Source organism: Coregonus clupeaformis, chromosome 21, assembly GCF_020615455.1.
Source record: "Coregonus clupeaformis isolate EN_2021a chromosome 21, ASM2061545v1, whole genome shotgun sequence".
Classification (NCBI taxonomy): Eukaryota; Metazoa; Chordata; class Actinopteri; order Salmoniformes; family Salmonidae; genus Coregonus; species Coregonus clupeaformis.
In genome coordinates this window covers 41,291,845-41,316,140 of record NC_059212.1, presented here as the reverse complement: position 1 = coordinate 41,316,140, position 24,296 = coordinate 41,291,845, and the positions used below count along the sequence as shown (strand labels likewise).

Sequence of the window (24,296 nt, the reverse complement as noted above, 5' to 3'; positions counted from 1 at the left end):
ACTCACAGATGAACAAGCAGGACAGATCCACTAACGGAGTGGCAATCACATTTACACAAGCACTGGTGCATCGCACAGCGAAGTCAGATAGTTGTTGTTACACTCTGTGACGATAGTGTTCAGTAGGTCACACTGTGTTATCACTCGGAATACCGATCCATGCTCTTAATTTTGTGTACTTTTCTTGTAGTATTTAGAGTTACTTTGTGAGTTGTGTAGTGTTTTTTTTTAACTATGTGCTGTCCTCCCCCTCCCCCTCCCCCCCCCCCTCCTCCTCCTCCTCCTCCTCCTCCTCCTCCTCCTTTCGTATTCACAACATTTACTGATTTAAGTACCAGAACACAAATTTCCAGGGTAACGATAAACCGGTCGGAATATGGACGTGTGGTTGTTGGTGGTTGGGAGAGTGGTTCATTACGGGTGTCTATTTGTGATGTGTCAGAGACTGTGGTTTCCCAGTGATTTAACAGGGTCAGTGCAGTCCTTCAGCTGATCCAGGTAAGTACCTGGACTGTATTCTGCTGTCGAACAGAGAGGCTTAGACTGGTCTAGAGGGTGTGACTGTGTTGTAATGAGAGGGTGATGTAACCTGTAGGACCATACTGTCAAGAATAGCTGAATGTGGATGTGGTGCAGGAATCAGGCGCAGGACACAGAAGCTTCGTCCAACACACTTTAGTAGACGACCAAGAAAATACAAACGGGCCTCAAAAGAGCCCGGAGGCGAGCGATTACGCACACCGTGCGTAAACACCGAAATACAAAATAAGTGCGCACACAAGTGCGAAACTCTCCAAAACAATGGAGCAAAACAATACAGCACCTGCTGACAGGCGGACAATTACACACAACACACGACTAACAAAACGAGAACTTATAGGACACATAATTAACACTAAATGGAAACAGGTGTACAACTAAGACAAAACCAAACAAACATCGATAACATACAACGGTGGCAGCTAGTACTCCGGGGACGACGACCGCCGAAGCTTGCCCGAACAAGGAGGAGGAGCAGCCTCGGCCGAAACCGTGACAGTACCCCCCCTTGACGCGCGGCTCCAGCCGTGCGCCGACCCCGGCCTCGGGGACGACCAGGAGGACGCGGAGCAGGGCGTGTGGAATGACCACGGTGGAACTCAGTCAGGAGAGACGGGTCCAAGATGTCCCTCCTCGGCACCCAGCACCGTTCCTCCGGGCCGTACCCCTCCCACTCCACGAGATATTGGAGACCCCCCATCCGACGTCTCGAATCCAAGATGGACCGAACTGTGTACGCCGGAGCCCCCTCGATGTCCAATGGGGGCGGAGGAGTCTCTCCTATCTCACAGTCCTGGAGTGGACCAGCTACCACCGGCCTGAGAAGAGACACATGGAACGAGGGGTTAACATGATAATCAATAGGCAGTTGTAACCTGTAACACACCTCGTTCAATCTCCTCAGGACTTTAAAAGGCCCCACAAACCGCCGACCCAGCTTCCGGCAGGGCAGGCGGAGAGGTAGGTTTCTGGTCGAGAGCCAGACTCGATCTCCAGGTGCGTACACCGGCCCCTCACTGCGGTGGAGATCGGCGCTCGCCTTTTGTCGACGGATGGCCCGCTGCAGATGGACGTGTGCAGCGTTCCACGTCTCCTCAGAGCGCCGCACCACTCATCCACCGCAGGGGCCTCGATCTGGCTCTGATGCCATGGTGCCAGAACCGGCTGGTACCCTAACACACATTGGAAAGGGGTTAGGTTGGTGGAGGAGTGGCGGAGAGAGTTCTGTGCCATCTCTGCCCAGGGAATATACCTCGCCCACTCCTCCGGCCGGCCCTGGCAACACGACCTCAGAAACCTACCCACATCCTGGTTCACTCGTTCTACCTGCCCATTGCTCTCCGGGTGGTACCACGAGGTAAGGCTCACCGAGACCCCCAAGCGCTCCATGAACGCCCTCCAGACTCGGGAGGTGAACTGGGGACCTCGATCAGACACTATATCCTCGGGTACCCCGTAATGCCGGAAGACGTGGGTGAATAGTGCCTCAGCGGTCTGTAGGGCAGTAGGAAGACCCGGCATTGGGAGGAGACGACAGGCCTTAGAGAACCGATCCACAACGACCAGTATGGTGGTATTCCCCTGAGAGGGGGGAAGGTCTGTAACAAAATCCACCGAGAGGTGAGACCAGGGTCGTTGTGGAACGGGCAGGGGTTGTAACTTCCCCCTGGGCAGGTGTCTGGGCGCCTTACACTGGGCGCACACCGAGCAGGAGGAGACATAAACCCTCACATCCCTGGCTAACGTTGGCCACCAGTACTTAGCGCTAAGGCAGTGCACTGTCCGGCCAATACCTGGATGTCCAGAGGAGGGTGACGTGTGAGCCCAATATATAAGTCGATCCCGAACCTCGAGCGGAACGTACGTCCGAACCACAGGACACTGTGGAGGGCTAGGGTCGGTACGCAACGCCCTCTCAATTTCAGCATCGACCTCCCACACTACCGGTGCCACCAGACAAGACTCCGGTAGTATGGGAGTGGGCTCAACGGACCTCTCCTCTGTGTCATACCGCCGGGACAGGGCGTCTGCCTTACCGTTCTGGGACCCAGGGATGTACGTGATTTTAAATACGAACCGGGCTAGAAACATGTTCCACCGAGCCTGGCGAGGGTTCAGTCTCCTAGCTGCCTGGATGTACTCCAGGTTACGGTGGTCAGTCAAAATGAGGAAAGGGTGTTGAGCCCCCTCAAGCCAATGCCTCCACACCTTTAGGGCCTGTACCACGGCTAACAGCTCCCTGTCCCCTACGTCATAATTTCGCTCCGCCGGGCTGAGCTTCTTGGAGTAAAAAGCACAGGGGCGGAGTTTAGGTGGCGTGCCGGACCGTTGCGATAGCACGGCCCCTATACCGGCCTCAGACGCGTCCACCTCTACCTGAAATGGTAAAGCGGGATCCGGATGCGCCAGCACCGAAGCCGAAGTAAACAGGCCCTTCAGTCTCCCAAAAGCCCTGTCCGCCTCAGCTGACCACTGCAAGCGCACCGGACCCCCCTTCAGAAGAGACGTTATGGGAGCTGCCACCTGTCCAAAACCCCGGATAAACCTCCGGTAGTAATTCGCAAAACCCAAGAACTGCTGCACCTCTTTAACCGTGGTTGGGGTTTGCCAATTACGCACGGCTGACACACGGTCAACCTCCATCTTCACCCCTGACGCGGACAACTGATAACCCAAAAGGAGATAGACTCCTGGAAAAACAGACATTTCTCTGCCTTGACATACAGGTCGTGCTCCAGCAGCCTCCTCAACACTCGGCGCACCAGCGCTACATGCTCGGCTCGGGTAGACGAGTACACTAGAATGTCGTCAATGTACACGACCACACCTTGCCCCTGCATGTCCCGGAAGATCTCATCCACAAAGGATTGGAAGACTGAAGGAGCATTCATCAACCCGTATGGCATGACGAGATACTCGAAATGACCTGACGTGGTACTAAACGCTGTTTTCCATTCGTCGCCCTCCCTAATGCGCACCAAGTTATACGCGCTCCTGAGATCCAGTTTTGTGAAAAACCGCGCTCCATGCAATGACTCCGTCATGGTCGCAATCAGAGGGAGTGGATAACTGTATTTCACAGTGATCTGATTGAGACTACGGTAATCAATACACGGGCGCAATCCTCCATCCTTTTTCTTCACAAAAAAGAAGCTTGAGGACGCAGGGGAAGTGGAGGGCCGTATGTATCCTTGTCTCAGAGACTCGGCTATGTATGTCTCCATAGCCCCCTTCTCCTCTTGAGACAGAGGATACACATGGCTCCGCGGAAGCGCTGCTCCTGCCTGGAGGTCTATCGCACAATCCCCCTGTCTATGAGGTGGCAATCGCGTCGCCCTCGCCTTGCTAAACACGAGTGCTACCTCCTCATACTCAGGGGGAATGTGCATTGCGGGCACTTGGTTCGGACTCTCCACCGAGGTCGCCCCCACGGAAACACCCAGACATCGCCCCACACACTGGGCAGACCACTCCTTAAGAGCCCTCTGTTGCCACGAAATAGAGGGGTTATGGGTAATCAACCAGGGAAGCCCCAGCACCACTGGATACGCAGGAGAGTCGATCAGATATAACTGAATAGTTTCCTCATGACCCCCCTGCGTACTCATCCTAAGTGGCGCTGTGACCTCCCTAATCAACCCCGATCCCAACGGGCGGCTATCTAGTGCATGTACAGAGAAGGGAGCATTGACAGGAAGGAGGGGAATCCCTAACTTAACACAAAAATTCAGATCAACAAAATTCCCAGCTGCGCCTGAATCTACTAGCGCCTTATGCTGGGAATGAGGTGCAACCTGTGGAAAACTGACAGGTATACATAGGTGCACAACAGAGAGCTCTGGGTAAGTGGGGCGCCTACTCACCTGGAAGGACTCCCCAGTGCGTGGCCTGTTGTCTCGTCCCCCTGGAGACCCTCCCCAGCAACTAGCCGCAGTGTGCCCTCCACGGCCACAGTTGGTGCAGGGGACGGCCCCCCTCGGGCTCCTTCTCCTCCTCTCTCTAGCGCCAGCACCTCCGAGCTCCATAGGGCTCGGCTCGGAGGTGCTGGAGGATGGAATGGACGGCCCCCACTTGGGACGTCCGCGGGTGACCAGCAGGGTGTCGAGACGGATGGACATGTCCACCAACTGGTCGAACGAGAGGTTGGTGTCCCTGCAGGCCAGCTCTCGGCGGACGTCCTCCCGCAGACTGCATTGATAGTGGTCGATGAGGGCCCGCTCATTCCACCCTGCATCCGCCGCTAGAGTCCGGAATTCCAAGGCGAACTCCTGGGCGCTCCTCTTCCCCTGTCGGAGGTAGAATAGACGCTCCCCCGCCGCTTTCCCCTCAGGTGGATGGTCGAACACGGCCCGGAAGCGGCAGGAGAACTCCGCGTAGGTGATAGTGGCGGCGTCTATCCCCCTCCATTCGGCGTTGGCACACTCCAACGCTTTGCCGGTGAGACAGGAGATGAGGGCGGAAACGCTCTCGTGTCCCGAGGGCGCCGGGTGTATGGTGGCCAGGTAGAGTTCCACCTGCAGGAGGAACCCCTGACACCCGGCAGCGGTGCCATCATACGCCCTCGGGAGCGAGAGCCGAATCCCACTTGGTTCCGGAGCTTGGATGGGCGGACTGGCCGATGGGGGTGGTGAGGTAGGTGGAGGTGTGGGTACCCCTCTGTTCTCCCATCGGTGCAGAGTATTTATTACGTCCTGCAGGGCGGATCCTGATTTGATTGATCCTGTCGTCCTGCCCGCGGACGCGCTCCTCCCACGACTCGGGCGCTGCTGCTGCTCCTGCTGATTCCATCGTTGGTGTGTAATTCTGTCAAGAATAGCTGAATGTGGATGTGGTGCAGGAATCAGGCGCAGGACACAGAAGCTTCGTCCAACACACTTTAGTAGACGACCAAGAAAATACAAATGTGCCTCAAAAGAGCCCGGAGGCGAGCGATTACGCACACCGTGTGTAAACACCGAAATACAAAATAAGTGCGCACACAAGTGCGAAACTCTCCAAAACAATGGAGCAAAACAATACAGCACCTGCTGACAGGCGGACAATTACACACAACACACGACTAACAAAACGAGAACTTATAGGACACATAATTAACACTAAATGGAAACAGGTGTACAACTAAGACAAAACCAAACAAACATCGATAACATACAACGGTGGCAGCTAGTACTCCGGGGACGACGACCGCCGAAGCTTGCCCGAACAAGGAGGAGGAGCAGCCTCGGCCGAAACCGTGACACATACATTGGTTGGGTTGGGAACATGGCAGGATGATAACAGGTTGCATGTTTTACACATGCTGTGTCTATTGAAATATACCCGTCAATAATCGTCCTCATTCTGCCTCTGGTGATATGCTTTACATCCTACACGGTATCAGGTAGAGGAGATGGGTTGATTATCACAGTGCTCATAACTACTAATCTGGAGCTTAGAAAGGGTATTTTCCTCATCTAAATGTTTTGTGATGTTGACATGTGTGAACAACATGGATCTCTACTAAACTAATCTCTAATAAACACATTTCTATATTCAGCACAATTCAGAGCACTGTCCAGGTTTTTAGTTATAAGCATTGTGACAACCAACCTGTGTGACAACCAGCCTTGTCTCCTCTAGGCTTCCTCATCCAGAAACTGATGAGCTATAGTGTCCTCAGGAGGCTCCTCACTGTGGGGTAAAGGTGACTAAGGGGCGTATGGTATGTGGACGGTGGAACACCCCCTCATCTTTTAACTTTCCTCTGCTTTCTGCCGTGTTCGCCCCCCGGGTGCACAGAGTTTCTCACAGAACTGATTAATTGGGGCCATAAATATATTAATTAATTTTTCCCTTCCTTGGTCACCGAACTCAAATGATCTTTTGGTTCGTTAGTATTAGAGGCAGATCTCCACCATTGATCGCATGGAGCCGTAGTGTGGTGAAGGCTGTTGCCAATTTAACAAGACTGAAAATTCTAATTACAATGCACCTCCATCCACACTGTCTGTCTCTCTCCTCCTCTCTGGAGCCCCCTCTCTTACACAAACATATTATCACAGCAGTACACCAGGACAGACAGACTCCAAAACACAAACAAAATCAAAAACCTAAAACATAGCCATTCTCTTATTATTCAAGACACTGTATATACAAAAAGTTTTAATACAAATACATTTAAGTGATAATGCCCGAGAAGCCGGTGTTTGGAGGATATATTGGCATGGATGTTGTCAATATATCCTCCAAACACTGACTTCGAGGGCATTATCACTTTTATACAACGGGTTACCAACATATTCAAAAATTAATTGACATATTTTCATTAAAAACGATATTTTGATGAATTTATTCATCCTATTTCATCCTTCCATAAGATTGAATCCCAACACAAATATAGGGTTACTAACCAAGCCGGCTGGTCGTTCATTCTATCGGTTCGGTTGCTAGAGACTTGACCCAGTCGTTCAGTCTTTTTGTTCTGTATCTATGGACGCAACCCAGTTGTTCGTTCTAAATATTCCATTGCCATACTGGCTGGCAGCATTCTTATCCTTTGCTTGCTAGCTAGCCAACTACGGCTAACTTACAGTCACGTCAAAAAGTGCAGCCAGAATAACAGCAAAGTAGCTGCAAAGTAGCTGTTTTCTAGTGACATTTATTTGGATACATCCATAACAATGAGCCAATGATGCGCGATTTCACGTGACATAGAAAATGTGCTCTCTGTTGTTCGAGAGCTAGCCAACAACACAGCTAACACAATCACTTCAAACTGAAGCTGGAAAGACTGCAAACTAGCTGCACTTTGTTTCGTTTTAACTTTTTTTCAATTGACATTTCTTTGTATATATCCATAAAAATGATGCCAGCTGATTCATGATTTCGACTGACTGAGAAACGCTGCCTGCCTGTCTGTCTCGTCCTGACTCCAGACACGTTCATTACTATGGGACAGCTGGAGATCGAATTTGAATATTGAAACAATGTTGCAAATGTCGGAGAGACAGACAGCAAGGTTTATACAAATCTCCGCTGTTGAAAACTAAATGTTAATCTAAAAGAAATGTGAGATAATGTCTAGATGCTTTTTATAGTGGAGATCAAGTTCATAAATTGCCTGGCTGGGCTGATGAGACAGTGGATTGCGCAGTCAGATGGAACGTCAATTTTAACGTTAAAGATTTAGCCGGTGGTAACTTGTGGAATAGACCCCGGCTGGAATGCGGTTTTATGCGGTTCCACCCATTGTATAAAATGCATACAAACACACTCTCTCTCTCTCAACACCCAGACACACACACGCATACTGTTATACTGCACGCAAGCAATGTTACAGTACAACACCCCCACACACCCGCATACACCCCCACACAAAATCAACCTCTTCATGACACTTAGGTGTATGTTTTCCTGTTGAACCGTTCCTGGTAGAATGCTCAGGGGACCTCCTCCGGACCCACAGAAGTCAATTAGAAGAAAGAGAAAACTTTCCCTTCTAAGGAAGGCAGTGAAAGAACAGCCGCCCTTAGAATTATGCATGGAGAAACAAAGAACAGAGAGAAGAGGCAGCCACAAACTTAACCGGTCCGTCTTGGGAAACCATCACTACGTTTTAATAGCATAAAGCCATTAAACACACAGCCCAGTCCTCATCTCGAAACTCAGCAGATATCAGCAGACCTGGAGGATGAGGAGTCATTCCTCCTCGCTTCTCCTCACTGAAGATGTTTCGGATAAATCAGAGGGAATTCATCCATCCACACCCTGATTGAGTCTGGGCTGCAGGTGAAACCATGCAACACGGCTGCATGGTCATTGGGCACCAGTCACCTGCCATTCCCTGCCAGGCCAGACGAGGCACATCCCCTGAGATGGGAGGGTCTGTCATCCAGATGAAGTCCTTGTTTTAATAAGTGCAGAAGGATAAAGTAATCCTTCTAACCCCCCCCAAATTGTAAAGTGGTTATCCCACTGGCTATAGGGTGAACGCACCAATTTGTGAGTCGCTCTGGCTAAGAGCGTCTGCTAAATGACGTTAATGTGCCCTTGAGCAAGGCACTTAACCCTAATTGCTCCTGTAAGTCGCTCTGGATAAGAGCGTCTGCTAAATGACTAAAATGTAAATGTAAATGGATAAGTCTACTTCAGGGCCGCTACGTTCTAAGAGCTTAGAATAGAAAATGATAATTGTAACACAAAGACAAACAGGGCCTAATGATCCACAGGGTCCCTGATCAGTCAGAGTGGTCTATAGCTGGGTTAAAGGTCAGAAGGGTCTATAGCTGGATTAAAGTTCAGAGTGGTCTATAGCTGGGTTAAAGGTCAGAGTGGTATATAGCTGGGTTAAAGGTCAGAAGGGTCTATAGCTGGATTAAAGGTCAGAGTGGTCTATAGCTGGGTTAAAGGTCAGAGTGGTATATAGCTGGGTTAAAGGTCAGAAGGGTCTATAGCTGGATTAAAGGTCAGAGTGGTCTATAGCTGGGTTAAAGGTCAGAAGGGTCTGTAGCTGGGTTAAAGGTCAGAGTGGTCTATAGCTGGGTTAAAGATCAGAGGGGTCTGTAGCTGGGTTAAAGGTCAGAGTGGTATATAGCTGGGTTAAAGGTCAGAGTGGTCTATAGCTCTATTAAAGGTCAGTGGTCTATAGCTGGATTAAAGGTCAGAGTGGTATATAGCTCTGTTAAAGGACAGAGTGGTATATAGCTGAGTTAAAGGTCAGAGTGGTATATAGCTGGGTTAAAGGTCAAAGTGGTCTATAGCTCTGTTAAAGGTCAGAGTGGTATATAGCTGGGTTAAAGGTCAGAGTGGTATATAGCTGAGTTAAAGGTCAGAGTGGTCTATAGCTGGATTAAAGGTCAGAGTGGTCTGGGTTCAAGTGAAACTGTTAGTGGGAGACGGTATACAGTACAAGGAATAGCAGAGTACTCACAATGTAATTACAACGTGTGTGTGTGTGTGTTTGTGTGCGTGCATGGGTGTGTGTGTGCATGGGGGGGTACAAGCAGCATATTGTTAATGCACCAGAGAATGTGTCTAACAATAATCACAATGTAATCACAATGCTTTAAGAACCTCTAGGGAAAATATAATTCATTCGCCATCCATTCCTGCACTACTACAGCCTGAAAAACTACCAATCTGATTACTATGAATTGAACACATGTTTAGTGCTGAGTGTGTGAGTATAGGGATATACTACTACTATAACGCTGACCCCTCTAGGCAAGTGATTTATCAAATTCTTCTGATCAGCATTCACATCCATTCAAGTGTTAAATCATTCATAGACTGATTCCATCCCTGCACTGCCCGAGTTCATTCTCACTGGAAACCACCAGAGATCTATGTTTTTAACAGAAAATATGGTATTTGCACGGTAGAACGTGCTACCAAGCTTTTACAACGCATAATATGCCTCTATACACAGATGCCGACTAACAAGCATTACACCTGGGCATCATACATTAACACGCTCCTAAATTTCAATAACAAAAGTGGAGGTCTTATTAAGCTTTAGTGATCTGTATGCATAGAGATCTATGTTTTTAACACGGAGAGAAAATATGTATTTTGCACGGTAGAATGTGCTACCAAGCTTTTACCAAGCATTATACACAAACACAGTGACAAGCATTTCAACTGGGCATCAAATCTTAACATGCTCATGAATTTCAATAACAAAAGTTGCTTCACTAAGCTTTATTGATCTACATGCACAATGATAACCTAAGGTCAGAGGAGTGTTTTTTTAACAGACAGCTCTGCTGGTCTGTGTCAAGGTCTCCTGGGTAGAAATGCTCCACATGGACACAGAGGAGTGTTGAGTCACTCAGTCTGCAAAGGCACTTAGAGAAAACCACCTGATGCCCATCAAGACAGCCTTTCTTCCTCTCCTGCCTGGCTGACTTCCTTCATCAAAAAGCTATCTGATCTTTTCAAGACGCTGCCTGACATTTTAGAGAACGTCCCCCGGAATCCATGAACACTCTCCCTGCAGCGAAGTGTTGTGTGTGCGTGCGTGCGTGTGTCTGTCTGTGTGTGTGTATGTGTGTGTGCAGGTGTGGGTGTGCGTGCGTGCGAGCAGCATGTTGTTAATGCACCAGAGAATGTGTCTAACAATCCCCTCGACGCATCTCCAACCCATTACGTACCATCCATAACACACACACACACACACACACACACACAGAGAGACACACACACAGAGATACACACGTTTTGACTTTAAACACACATAAACAAATTAAAGTTTGACCTTCCTCTTGGAAAAGGGAGGCCCTTACAATTTATTTTTTGTTTTATTAAGAAACAGACAAGACCCTGACATACTGAGGCCCTCTGCTTCCTCCTCGCCTGTTTACCTTTCAAGGGCGTTACCGGGGAGCCTGCGGGCCACGCTGGTCGAGGAGGAACATTTCCAAGATGAATAAACACTCAAGTGCCCAAGGTTGGAATTAGAATATAACAGACAGGAGACGACGACAAGGCTCCAGCTGTGAAGGAGAGACCAAATAATGACACTTAATATTGTCTCTGTGACGAGGTGTGAATGACGGAGTCAGGCGCAGGAGGTAAAACACAGAAATCCAGAGTTTATTCAGTGTACATGAATAAAGCACAGCAAGCGTCCAAACGAAACTAGCACAAGGGAAAAATCCACCTTGGCTACATACAAGGAAAGAGTAGCTCAACCGAGCTACTCACTCTCATAATGAACAATCACTCACAAAGGACAAGGGGGCAGAGGGAACACTTATACACAGACTAATGAGGGAATGAGTACCAGGTGTGTGTGATTGACAAGACAAGACAAGACAAATGGAGTGATGATAAATGGAGCAGTAGTGGCTAGTAAGCCGGTGACGACGAACGCCGAAACCTGCCGAGCAAGGAGGAGGGGCAGCCTTGGCTGAATTCGTGACAGTACCCCCCCCCTTGACGTGCAGCTCCAGCAGCGCGCCGACACCGGCCTCGGGGACGGCCAGGAGGACGTGGAGCAGGGCGAGTCGGATGGCGACGATGGAAGTCCCTCAACAGAGAGGGATCGAAGATATCCCTCACCGGGACCCAGCACCGTTCCTCCGGACCGTACCCTTCCCACTCCATGAGGTACTGAAGGCCCCCCACCCGCACCTCGAATCCAGTATGGAACGGACAGAGTACGCCGGCGCCTCCTCGATGTCCAAAGGAGGTGGAGGGACCTCTCGCACCTCAGACTCCTGGAGCGGACTAGCCACCACCGGCCTGAGGAGAGACACATGAAACGAGGGGTTAATACGGTAATCAGGGGGGAGTAATAACCTATATGTGACCTCGTTGATTCTCCTCAGGACATTGAACGGCCCTACAAACCGCGGGCTCAGCTTCCGGCAGGGCAGGCGGAGGGGCAGATTCCGGGTCGAGAGCCAGACCCGATCCCCCGGTACAAAGACGGGGGCCTCACTGCGGTGACGGTCAGCGTTGGCCTTCTGACGACGCACAGTGCGTTGGAGGTGAACATGGGCAGCATTCCACGTCTCCTCCGCGCGCCGAAACCAGTCATCCACCGCAGGAGTTTTGGTCTGGCTCTGGTGCCACGGTGCCAGAACCGGTTGATAACCTAAAACACACTGAAATGGTGTTAGGTTCGTAGAGGAGTGGCGGAGAGAGTTCTGGGCATATTATGCCCATGGCAGGAACACCGACCACTCCCCCGGCCGGTCCTGACAATTGGACCTCAGGAACCTACCCACATCCTGATTTACCCGTTCCACCTGCCCATTACTCTCAGGGTGGAACCCAGAGGTCAGGCTGACCGAGACTCCCAGACGTTCCATGAACGCCTTCCAGACTTTTGACGTGAACTGGGGACCTCGGTCACTATATCCTCTGGTACCCCGTAGTGCCGGAAGACGTGAGTAAACAGGGCCTCCGCAGTTTGCAGAGCCGTGGGGAGACCGGGCAGAGGAAGGAGGCGGCAGGCCTTCGAAAAGCGGTCCACAACGACCATGATGGTGGTTCCCTTGAGAGAGAGGCAGATCAGTTAAAAAAATCAACACTCAAATGAGACGATGGTCGTTGTGGAACTGGTAAAGGTTTTAACTTACCCGCTGGGAGGTGCCTAGGTGCCTTACTCTGGGCGCACACTGAGCAGGAGGAAACATACACCCTCACGTCCTTAGCCAAGGTAGGCCACCAGTACTTTTCGGTCAGGCAGCGCACTGTACGACCGATACCTGGGTGACCAGAGGAGGGTGACGTGTGTGCCCAGTAGATCAGACGATCACAGATAAGCACAGGCACGTACTTCAGCCCAGCTGGACACTGCGGTGGACATGGATCTGTGCGTAATGCCTGTGCTATATCCACGTCCATACTACCGGCGCCACAATGCATGAGTCTGGCAGTATGGGGTATTGTCTCTGGGCCTCTCCTCTGTATCATACAGCCGGGACAGTGCATCTGCCTTCACGTTCTTCGTACCCGGAATGTATGACAGTGTGAAATCAAACCGGGTGAAGAATAGGGCCCACCTGGCCTGGTGAGGGTTCAGCCTCCTCGCTGCCCGGATGTACTCCAGGTTACGGTGGTCCGTCCAGACAAGGAATGGGTGTTTCGCCCCCTCGAGCCAATGTCTCCACTCGGTCAGAGCTCGGACAACAGCCAACAGCTCCCGATCACCAACGCCATAGTTCTGCTCCGCCGGGCTGAGCTTCTTTGAGAAGAACGCACAGGGGCGGAGCTTGGGTGGCGGGCCCGAGCGTTGAGACAGGACTGCTCCCATCCCAACCTCGGACGCATCCACCTCCACTACGAACGGTAGTGATGGATCGGGGGGGGCCAGTAACGGGGCAGAGGTGAACAGTTCCCTCAGGTTACTGAAGGCCCTGTCAGCCTCAGCAGACCAGCGGAGCCGGGACGGCCCATCTTTCAACAGAGATGTAAATGGGAGCTGCGACCTTGCCAAAGCCCCGGATAAACCTCAGATAATAGTTGGCGAAGCCAAGGAAGCACTGCACCTCCTTTACCGTGGTTGGAGTCGGCCAATTATGCACGGCTGCAATTCGGTCGCCCTCCATCTCCACACCTGTGGTAGAAATGCGGTATCCGAGGAAGGAGACGGACTGCTGGAAAAACATACACTTTTCTGCCTTAGCATAAAGGTCATTTTCCAACAGTCGGGCCAGTACTTTGCGAACCAGGGACACATGCTCGGCGCGCGTAGCGGAATACACCAAGATGTCATCGATGTAGACCACTACACCACGACCAAGCATGTCCCGAAACACCTCGTTTACAAAGGACTGGAAGACTGAGGGAGCATTCATTACCAGGTATTCATGATGCCCGTGGTTGTGCTGAATGCTGTCTCCCACTCATCTCCCTCTCGGATACGCACCAGGTTGTACGCACTCCTGAGATCTAATTTAGTGAAGAAGCGCGCTCCATGCAATGACTCAACCACTGTGAGGGGGAGAGGATAACTAAATCTAATCGTCTCCTTGTTCAGTGGTCGATAGTCAATGCACGGGCGCAGATCGGCGTCTTTCTTCTTCACAAAAAAGAAACTTGTGGAGGGACGTATGTACCCCTGGCGCAGGGACTCGGTGACGTATGTCTCCATAGCCTCTGTCTCCGCCTGCGACAGGGGATACACATGACTCCTGGGAGGTACAGCGTCTACCCGAAGGTTTATTGCGCAATCCCCCGCCCGATGAGGTGGCAATTTAGTTGCTTTATTCTTGGAGAAAACTTGTGCCAGATCATGGTATTCGGGGGAATGCGCACGGTGGAGGCACCGTCTGGAATTTGCACCAACGGAAACACCCAGACACCTACCCTGACACTCTCGCGACCACCCCGTGAGAGCCCTCTGGGGTTGTGGAGTGCTAGCCACGGAATACCTAACACCACAGGGAAAACAGGAGACTCAATGATGGAAAAAGTGACCTGCTCACAATGCGTCTCCTGTGTGATCATGGTGACTGGTACCGTGACTTCCTTTATCAACCATGACCCTAATGGTCGACTATCAAGTGCTCTGATGGAGCGTGGAATGGATAGGGGAACTAATGGAATGCCCTGGCGGCGTGCGAAAGTTTTATCCATAAAGTTCCCAGCTGCGCCTGAATCTACTAGTTCGGTAAAAGACAAACTGGTGTCACGGCAGGCTAGCTCTCGTTGGACGTCCTCCCGTAGATGGCACCGGAACTGGTTGATCAGGGCCCGCTCGTTCCACCCGGATCCTGCTGCCAGAATCCGGAACTCCAGCGAGAACTCCTGTACTGTCCTCGTCCCCTGCCTCAAGTGGACCAGCTGCTCACCCGCCTCTCGACCCTCGGGCGGGTGATCGAAAATCGCCCGAAATAGGCAGGCGAACTCCCTGTAGTCCTCCAACGCGGCTCCTCCTTCTCACACACCTGGTACTCAATGAGGACGGACACCTGCTCTCGATCTGATGGCGCCGGCCTGACACTGGAGCAGTACAGCTCCAGTTGGAGAAAGAATCCCTGACATAGAGCCGGCGTCCCATCGAACGCCCATGGTCGAGATATCTGGATCCCTCCGGGTACTGTGATGTAGGTGGCTGGATCCGGTTGGCCAGCTGGTCTCGACGGATCGGTTCCTCTTCTCTCCAGGCGTTGGACGACCTGAAGAACCCCATCCATCGCTTCCCCCAAGCTGGCCAGCATAGTGGAATGTTCCTGGACCCTTGCCACTATTCCAGGCATGCGCTCCTCTCCTGCTGACTCCATATTGGTGAGGGATTCTGTGACGAGGTGTGAATGACGGAGTCAGGCGCAGGAGGTAAAACACAGAAATCCAGAGTTTATTCAGTGTACATGAATAAAGCGCAGCAAGCGTCAAAACGGAACTAGCACAAGGGGAAAATCCACCTTGGCTACATACAAGGAAAGAGTAGCTCAACCGAGCTACACACTCTCACAATGAACAATCACTCACAAAGTACAAGGGGGCAGAGGGAACACTTATACACAGACTAATGAGGGAATGAGTACCAGGTGTGTGTGATTGACAAGACAAGACAAGACAAATGGAGTGATGATAAATGGAGCGGTAGTGGCTAGTAAGCCAGTGACGACGAACGCTGAAACCTGCCCGAGCAAGGAGGGGCAGCCTCGGCTGAATTTGTGAAAGTCTCTCTTTAATCATTCCAAACGTTCAAATCAACTTACAGTAGAACTCACTTTCATTAAAACCCCTAAATGCTTATCTCCACAGGCAGTACAGTGAAACGTTTTCTGACGCCTGATCCAGATCGATAATCTTCTGCTGCTGTTCAATAGAACGTTTATTCAAGAACTCCCTCAGCTACGTCTTTTTGATTGTTAAACAGTGGTGGTTTGTAACATAATGTGTTGCTACTCTTACAAGGGGTCAAATTAGTATTGTGCTCAGTGGTAGTGTTTGATGCCACTCTGTACTTGTCTTGTGTGATGTTACATCAATCTAGACTAGAGCATGATACGAATTGTATATCATGTAGTAAGCTTTGAGGTCTGTGTAGGGCCTACTTTGGTACTTGTTTTAAATGCAACTGATTTATAATGTATAATTAGTTTTGCGTTGGTCAGTAGGCCTGGAGGGTTGTTGTGTTGTCGTACCATATTACTGTAGCACTATATTATTTTATTTGCATGGTTATGTTGTGTTGAGCTAGTTTTGTGTTGTGCTCCAGGCCCTGGAGCCCCCCCCTCTCTCTCTCTCTCTCTCTCTCTCTTTCTCTCTTTCTCTCTTTCTCTCTGCTGCAACACCTTTTAATCTCCCTTGTTGGAGTCACAAAGTCCCAGCCTTATTAGCATATATCTCCCCTCCTCTTCCGCTTTATTTTGCTGGTGACAGTTATTTTTATAATTCTAATGACTTTGCCCCAATCTCAAATCATTTAGTTTTTATATGGGTCAGTTTGTTTATTTTCTCTTTCTCGGAGGGAGCAGTTAAGCGTCTTTTTTTGTGCCGTCTGCCAGCCAGGTAGCTTTGTGCTGTCTGCCAGCCAGGTAGGTTTGTGCTCTCTGCCAGCCAGGTAGGTTTGTGCTGTCTGCCAGCCAGGTAGCTTTGTGCTGTCTGCAAGCCAGGTAGGTTTAAGCTGTCTGCCAGCCAGGTAGGTTTGTGCTGTCTGCCAGCCAGGTAGGTTTGTGCTGTCTGCCAGCCAGGTAGCTTTGTGCTGTCTGCCAGCCAGGTAGCTTTTTGGGGCCTCTCTATGTAATATGGAGGCATGTGTGTGTATGTGCGCTGTGTGCTAACAGATAGGCAACGAAGGAGAGATAGCTAGAGCGTCTGCTAAATGACTAACATTTCAAATGTAACGTGACAATGATGTGTTCTACTTCACTTTCCTCTGTGGTATGGATTGGGTTTTGTTTTAGAGTTGTTTTATTCAGTTGTATGTTGTGTTTTTAGTTCAGAGTTGTAGGTTGGGTGTGAGGCTGAATGTCAGGGTAGATTTCCGAGTTGCTAGTTTCCGAGTTTGGTTTGCTCAGTGTTGTGTTATGTGGTGATGTATGCCATCAAAGTTTGTTGGGTGTTGTATTTCAGGGAGCGTTGTCATGCTGAGGGATGCTGTGTGGGTTATCAGGCTCGCTTCCAGCAAGCAGCTGTAACTCTGCTCAAGATGCCCAAACACACACACTGAGACACACACACCACCACCACCACCACCAATCCCGCCTCCACCCCAAGGTAACTTGCTCAGCATGGTTGAAATCATCCAACCACACACTGCAAGGGCAGGAAGCAGGGGCCAGGGGGCAATGGACAAGGGGTCTGAGGGTAGGGTGGGAAGGTCAAAGACCAACCGTACACGGTCAGCACTTATAGGAGAGCGATCATGACGGTTTAGGCAATGAGGATACTGCAGAGCCGGAGAATCCCCTTTCTGCTAATGTACAGAGCTGCTCTTCTAGAAAGCCCAGTGTTTTTCCATAAAACTGCATCTATCGCCATGGAGAAGCTTACGTTGTAATCCTCCATGACGGATTGAGTCTGCTGCAGCGGCCTCGCTGAGACTCCCGTCTGACACAAAGTTGTGAGTGCGAGTGTGAGTGTGTATGTCCGTGCAGTATAACCCTTTCCCTAATATTGGGCACAGGTCTATGCTTGGGGATTGACCTGGAGCTGGACACTATAAGATACAATAAGAGGGAGCACATGACTGGGTGTAGAGCTGGACGATATGGATTAAAATCCATGTCGCGATAAATTGCCTGAATTAATGCGATAACAATAAATAGAATGATACATTTAGAACATCAATGTGCACCACAGTTCTTTTTTATTATACTTTAAACTACTACTACTAGTTTTATGGTTGTAGCCATCAATTGTCCCATTAACAATCATCCATATTAGCAAACTTATTTCATTTCAAACTTCACATTTCTCTAGTATAGGCTACTTATCGTAACGAACGATATCAGCACAATGCCTGCGATAAGTGACCGGTATGGTCGGTATCAATCATTTCAGATTTATCGTCCCAGCTCTAAAGGGGTGTCTGTGTTTGGGCATGGTGAAGAGGGGACAAGAGAAGAGGAGAGGACAAGAGAAGAGAAGGGTCGGTCGGTTCTTGGCGTAGAAAGGTGCTGAAATGTCCACTATCTGAGACAGGGCGAGTGAGCATCCTCTGGACTGGAGGATAGTATTAGACTGAGAGGGTGGAGAGGTCTGAAGCTATAGAGGACCTGGGTACTGTAGCTCTGTTGTTATCTCCACCCCACAGACAAGCCAGGATTACTGCACGCTCATGTAAATGGCTACTAATATAAGGACATTACTCTCACGGACCACTACCATTAAGACTCCTCTGAGACAGCTTTTCTCTCTTTCTTTTGATCCATCCATCCCTTTATCACTCCAATTCTCTGTCTTTCACACACACACACATTCTCTCCCTCCCTCCCTATCTCCATTCTCCCTTTCTCTCTCTCTCCCCCTCTCTCCCTCTCAGGGTATTAGGCATTCAAAGATATCTCTCTGGCTGGCATGCGGTAGAAGTTATCACTCCATCTCTCCCTCCCTCGATCACTCTAATCTTCCTTAATCTTCCAGTCCAGAGTGAAGTGAGAATTTGTTTCTCACTCTCTCTCATCAATCTCTTGCACCCTCCCCTCCCTTTCCTCCATTTCCCTCTTTCTCTCCTTGTCCCCCTCCCTCATTCAATCTCTCAGATTCTTTCACCTCTCTCCTCATCTTTCTCCCTCATTCCAGGATTCAACCTGCTTTATTTCTCTCTCATCTCCATTTACTCCTTCTCTCTCCCCCTATTCTCTCTGTCTCTCTCTCTCTCAACACCTCGTTCTCTTGCCCTATTCCTCTCCCTCACATCTCCACCCCTCTTTCTCTCTATCACTCTCCCTCTCTTCCTCCATCTCTTTCTCCCTGTAGAGTCAATCAGTTGGTTAACCCTGCAGTGTGTCCTTCTCTGTCAACCATTCACATCCGCTGTGTGGCCCCAGGCAGTTAGAGGTTAAAGATGTGATGACTTCCATCCATACACCATTGTGAATCACTCCACAGGATAAAAAGCACTAGGAAGGGCTATCCTGCCCTCAAAACAAACCCTCTGTTGCCAGGCTACCAGTGAGCAGTGATGAAAGAGAATGAACAGAATAATAATAGAAGTCCTAACCAGATAATGTCCCCTACAGAGGGTCTTTAGACGACAGAGACACACACAGGAAATAAACACTCCACTTCCTGTTGTTTAGAATATGCCAGGCTCTCCAACTAAAACCTGTCACCGTATAAGGCAATTGTAACACGGCACTGTGTTTTTTCAGACTTTGTCCCCAATTAATTGCTTTAAAAATTAAAATACATAAATCACAGGTTCACTGTGAATGTTTACGCTGTATGTCAAGGACAGGTGTAGTTTTGCATCATTATCCACTAACAATGTGTCCAAGGAGGAACAGCTTGCAGGAGGTGTTGGTTTTAACACCATTAACACTTCTATACAGCATAAACACTCTCTTTTCTGAGATTGACCGAAGTGAGGCCTCAATCCCTGTTTCTATTGTTGTACAAAATATACCATCTTTAGCTACAGTGAGGAATGTACAGAATGTGCTGCACTAGCATGAGGTAGAGAAAATTAAACGATAAGGAGGAGAGGGATGGATAGGAGGAGAGGAAGAGGGGGATAAACCGTTTGGTGCTGATTATGTAGTGGATGAATGCTGGGTCCGGTTGTTTAATCATGATTGGATTTGCTCGGCAGATTGTTTTCAGTGGTAATACAGTATATATTGAGCAGTGGAGGCTCCTCAGAGGAGGAAGGGGAGGACCATCCTACTCAGTGAATTTCAGAAAAAAATCAAATAATGAAACATTAAAAAAGTTATAATTTTTTAATATATTTACATCACCAAATACCGGAATAAAACATACTGTTTTGCAATGAAGGTCTACAGTAGTCTCAACAGGACAAAAGGAACACCTATGTGAGAATGCTGTTCATTGACTACAGCTCAGCGTTCAACACCATAGTGCCCATAAGCTCATCACTAAGCTAAGGACCCTGGGACTAAACACTTCCTTCTGCATCTGGATCCTGGACTTCCTGACGGGCCACCCCCAGGTGGTAAGGATAGGCAACAACACATCTGCCACACTGATCCTAGACACAGGGGCCCCTCAGTGGTGCATGCTTAGTCCCCTCCTGTACTCCCTGTTCACCCACGACTGCGTGGCCAAGCACGACTCCAACACCATCATTAAGTTTGCTGGCGACACAACAGTGGTAGGCCTGATCACCGACAACGATGAGATAGCCTATACGGAGGAGGTCAGAGACCTGGCAATGTGGTGCCAGGACAACAACCTCTCCCTCAACGTGACCAAGACAAAGGAGATGATCGTGGACTACAGGAAAAATAGGGCCGAACACGCCCCCATTCACATCGACGGGGAGTGGGTAGAGAGTTTCAAGTTCCTTCGTGTCCACATCACCAACAAACTATCATGGTCCAAACACACCAAGACAGTCGTGAAGAGGACACGACAACACCTTTTCCCCCTCAGGAGAATGAAAAGATTTGGCATAGGTCCCCAGATGCTCAAAAAGTTATACAGCTGCACCATCGAGAGCATCCTGACCGGTTGCATCACCGCCTGGTATGGCAACTGCTCGGCATCCGACCATAAGGCGCTACAGAGGGTAGTGCGTACGGCCCAGTACATCACTGGGGCCAAGCTTCCTGCCATCCAGGACCTACAGTGAGGGAAAAAAGTATTTGATCCCCTGCTGATTTTGTACGTTTTCCCACTGACAAAGACATGATCAGTCTATCATTTTAATGGTAGGTTTTTTTAACAGTGAGAGACAGAATAACAACAACAAAATCCAGAAAAACGCATGTCAAAAATGTTATAAATTGATTTGCATTTTAATGAGGGAACTAAGTGTTTGACCCCCTCTCAATCAGAAAGATTTCTGGATCCCAGGTGTCTTTTCTACAGGTAACGAGCTGAGATTAGGAGCACACTCTTAAAGGGAGTGCTCCTAATCTCAGCTTGTTACCTGTATAAAAGACACCTGTCCACAGAAGCAATCAATCAGATTCCAAACTCTCCACCATGGCCAAGACCAAAGAGCTCTCCAAGGATGTCAGGGACAAGTTTGTAGACCTACACAAGGCTGGAATGGGCTACAAGACCATCGCCAAGCAGCTTGGTGAGAAGGTGACAACAGTTGGTGCAATTATTCGCAAATGGAAGAAACACAAAATAACTGTCAATCTCCCTTGGCCTGGGGCTCCATGCAAGATCTCACCTCGTGGAGTTGCAATGATCATGAGAACGGTGAGGAATCAGCCCAGAACTACACGGGAGGATCTTGTCAATGATCTCAAGGCAGCTGGGACCATAGTCACCAAGAAAACAATTGGTAACACACTACGCCGTGAAGGACTGAAATCCTGCAGCGCCCGCAAGGTCCCCCTGCTCAAGAAAGCACATATACAGGCCCGTCTGAAGTTTGCCAATGAACATCTGAATGATTCAGAGGAGAACTGGGTGAAAGTGTTGTGGTCAGATGAGACCAAAATCGAGCTCTTTGTCATCAACTCAACTCGCTGTGTTTGGAGGAGGAGGAATGCTGCCTATGACCCCAAGAACACCATCCCCACCGTCAAACATGGAGGTGGAAACATTATGCTTTGGGGGTGTTTTTCTGCTAAGGGGACAGGACAACTTCACCGCATCAAAGGGACGATGGACGGGGCCATGTACCGTCAAATCTTGGGTGAGAACCTCCTTCCCTCAGCCAGGGCATTGAAAATGGGTCGGGAATGGGTATTCCAGCATGAAAATGACCAAAAACACACGGCCAAGGCAACAAAGGAGTGGCTCAAGAAGAAGCACATTAAGGTCCTGGAGTGGCCTAGCCAGTCTCCAGACCTTAATCCCATAGAAAATCTGTGGAGGGAGCTGAAGGTTCGAGTTGCCAAACATCAGCCTCGAAACCTTAATGACTTGGAGAAGATCTGCAAAGAGGAGTGGGACAAAATCCCTCCTGAGATGTGTGCAAACCTGGTGGCCAACTACAAGAAACGTCTGACCTCTGTGATTGCCAACAAGGGTTTTGCCACCAAGTACTAAGTCATGTTTTGCAGAAGGGTCAAATACTTATTTCCCTCATTAAAATGCAAATCAATTCATAACATTTTTGACATGCATTTTTCTGGATTTTTGTTGTTGTTATTATGTCTCTCACTGTTCAAATAAACCTACCATTAAAATGATAGACTGATCATGTCTTTGTCAGTGGGCAAACGTACAAAATCAGCAGGGATCAAATACTTTTTTCCCTCACTGTATATACTAGGCGATGTCAGAGGAAGGCCCAAAAAATTGTCAATGACTCCAGTGACCCAAGTCATAGACTGTTCCCTCTGCTACCGCACGGCAAGCGGTACTGGAGTGCCAAGTCTAGGTCCAAAAGGCTCCTTAACAGCTTCTACCCCTTAGCCATAAGACTGCTGAAGAATTAATCAAATGGCTACCCTTTGTTTTTACACTACTGCTACTCACTGTTTATTATCTATGCATAGTCACTTTACCCCTACCTACATGTACAAATTACCTTGACTAACCTGTACCCCTGCACATTGACTCGGTACCAGTACCCCCTGTATATACCCTCGGTATTGTTATTTTATTGTGTTACTTTGTATTTTATTTTTTACTTTAGTTTATTTAGTAAAACATTTCTGAGCATTGTTGGTTAAGGGCTTGTAAGTAAGCATTTCACGGTACTACACCTGTTGTATTCGGCGCATGTGACAAATAAAATATGAATTGATTTCTCTGCCAGAATGGCTAACACTAATGACAATGTAGTGGATTTTTTGTTGAAGAACACCTTTCATTGCCCACATCAGATTCAAGCTTCTGGGAAAAAGACGCATTGATCATGTAATGGACGAAGGTCTGCGTATTCAAACTGCGCAACACCACAAGAAGGTAAGAAGAAACAGGGTCTCAAGCAGCTTATCGACACTACTGCATTTTTGGGCATGCAAGAGTTGGCTTTTACTTAGGGGCACGATGAGAGGGAACTACAAGGAGCTTGCAGAGGTAATTGCACGTTGCGATGCTTTACTTGCTGAGCATATGGACGTTTCTACTGTCTTCTCTGGGATGTCGAATTCAATTCAGAGTGATTTGATAGCTTCCATCACATCATCCATTAAAAGTGAGATGACAGCAATATTTTAGCACAACGCGCGCTCAAGTAGGCTACGCTTTCCACTTTCCTCAGGTATTTATTTAGCAAATGGGATAACACATCATCACTCCCAACAGACACAAACAAAAACTCTTTACATAAATGTTGCAGCAACCTAGGCTACACCTAAACATTAGAGATCTGACATGGTGTATAGGATGAAAACAAGATGATTGTTCAGTCTGATCAACAATAGGCTACTAATAACAGCAGCTATATACAGCGTATGAGCCCTGTCCATCTGGTCAGAGTAAACTAATTGGTAACGGTATGTAATTATAGTCCATTTGTTTGTCAGGAGAAAATGTGAATGTGATCAAATTTTAATGTATTTACATTTGAGCTGGATAGGCTGCATAGACGTTTTCAATCCAAAATTATTAACTGGAATTAATCAATTAACACAATAGTGATGACATAGACTGTGAGTAAATGTTTTATTAGGGCTACAGTTGCATAGGCATACATGATGCAAACATGTATAAAAGCAAGCTCAGCCCTGTGAGTTATATTGTCCATCAGTTGTTGCCTCTGTGTCTGTGTAGAGGAACCCCCCCTGTTAGTCTAGTTTAATATAATTAAGATGAACATGTACAAGGTTGCTGCAGTTTGACAGGGTTTTCATCCTCCCCAGGGCCAGGAGTTTTTCCAGGAGTAAAAAACAACAACATGTGACCTGATTAGAAAAACTGGTCCCAACATAGTCCATATAAAACCGTTTAACAACGGATTAATCACTGTCATACCCTATAGGGTCCGGAGTTTTACCACCACTCTGGGACCTGTGGTGCCACCAGTCTGCTCGCATTTGATGATTATCGTCAGATGTGTGGATGATCTTTGCTTTATTCAGGAACATTTCTTGGGCTACTTTGATGTGTCAAGTGGGCAAGATGCGTAGTCTGTGTTTGACTTTGTGTGATGTCGGAGTTTAACTTCATGGAGAAACTTGGGCAAACCTATGATGGCGCTGCTGTAATGGAATGTATCTGCTATTTGTATTTACAGCTAAGTCCCCTCCACTACACTACATTTTAGTCATTTAGCA

The 24,296-nt window shown here is 48.7% G+C and overlaps 1 protein-coding gene across 1 annotated transcript in view; it reads right to left on the bottom strand.

The window, feature by feature from the left end:
• Nucleotides 1-24,296, bottom strand: part of LOC121535647 — a 174,984-nt gene that overhangs the window by 79,670 nt on the left and 71,018 nt on the right. The window lies entirely within an intron of this gene.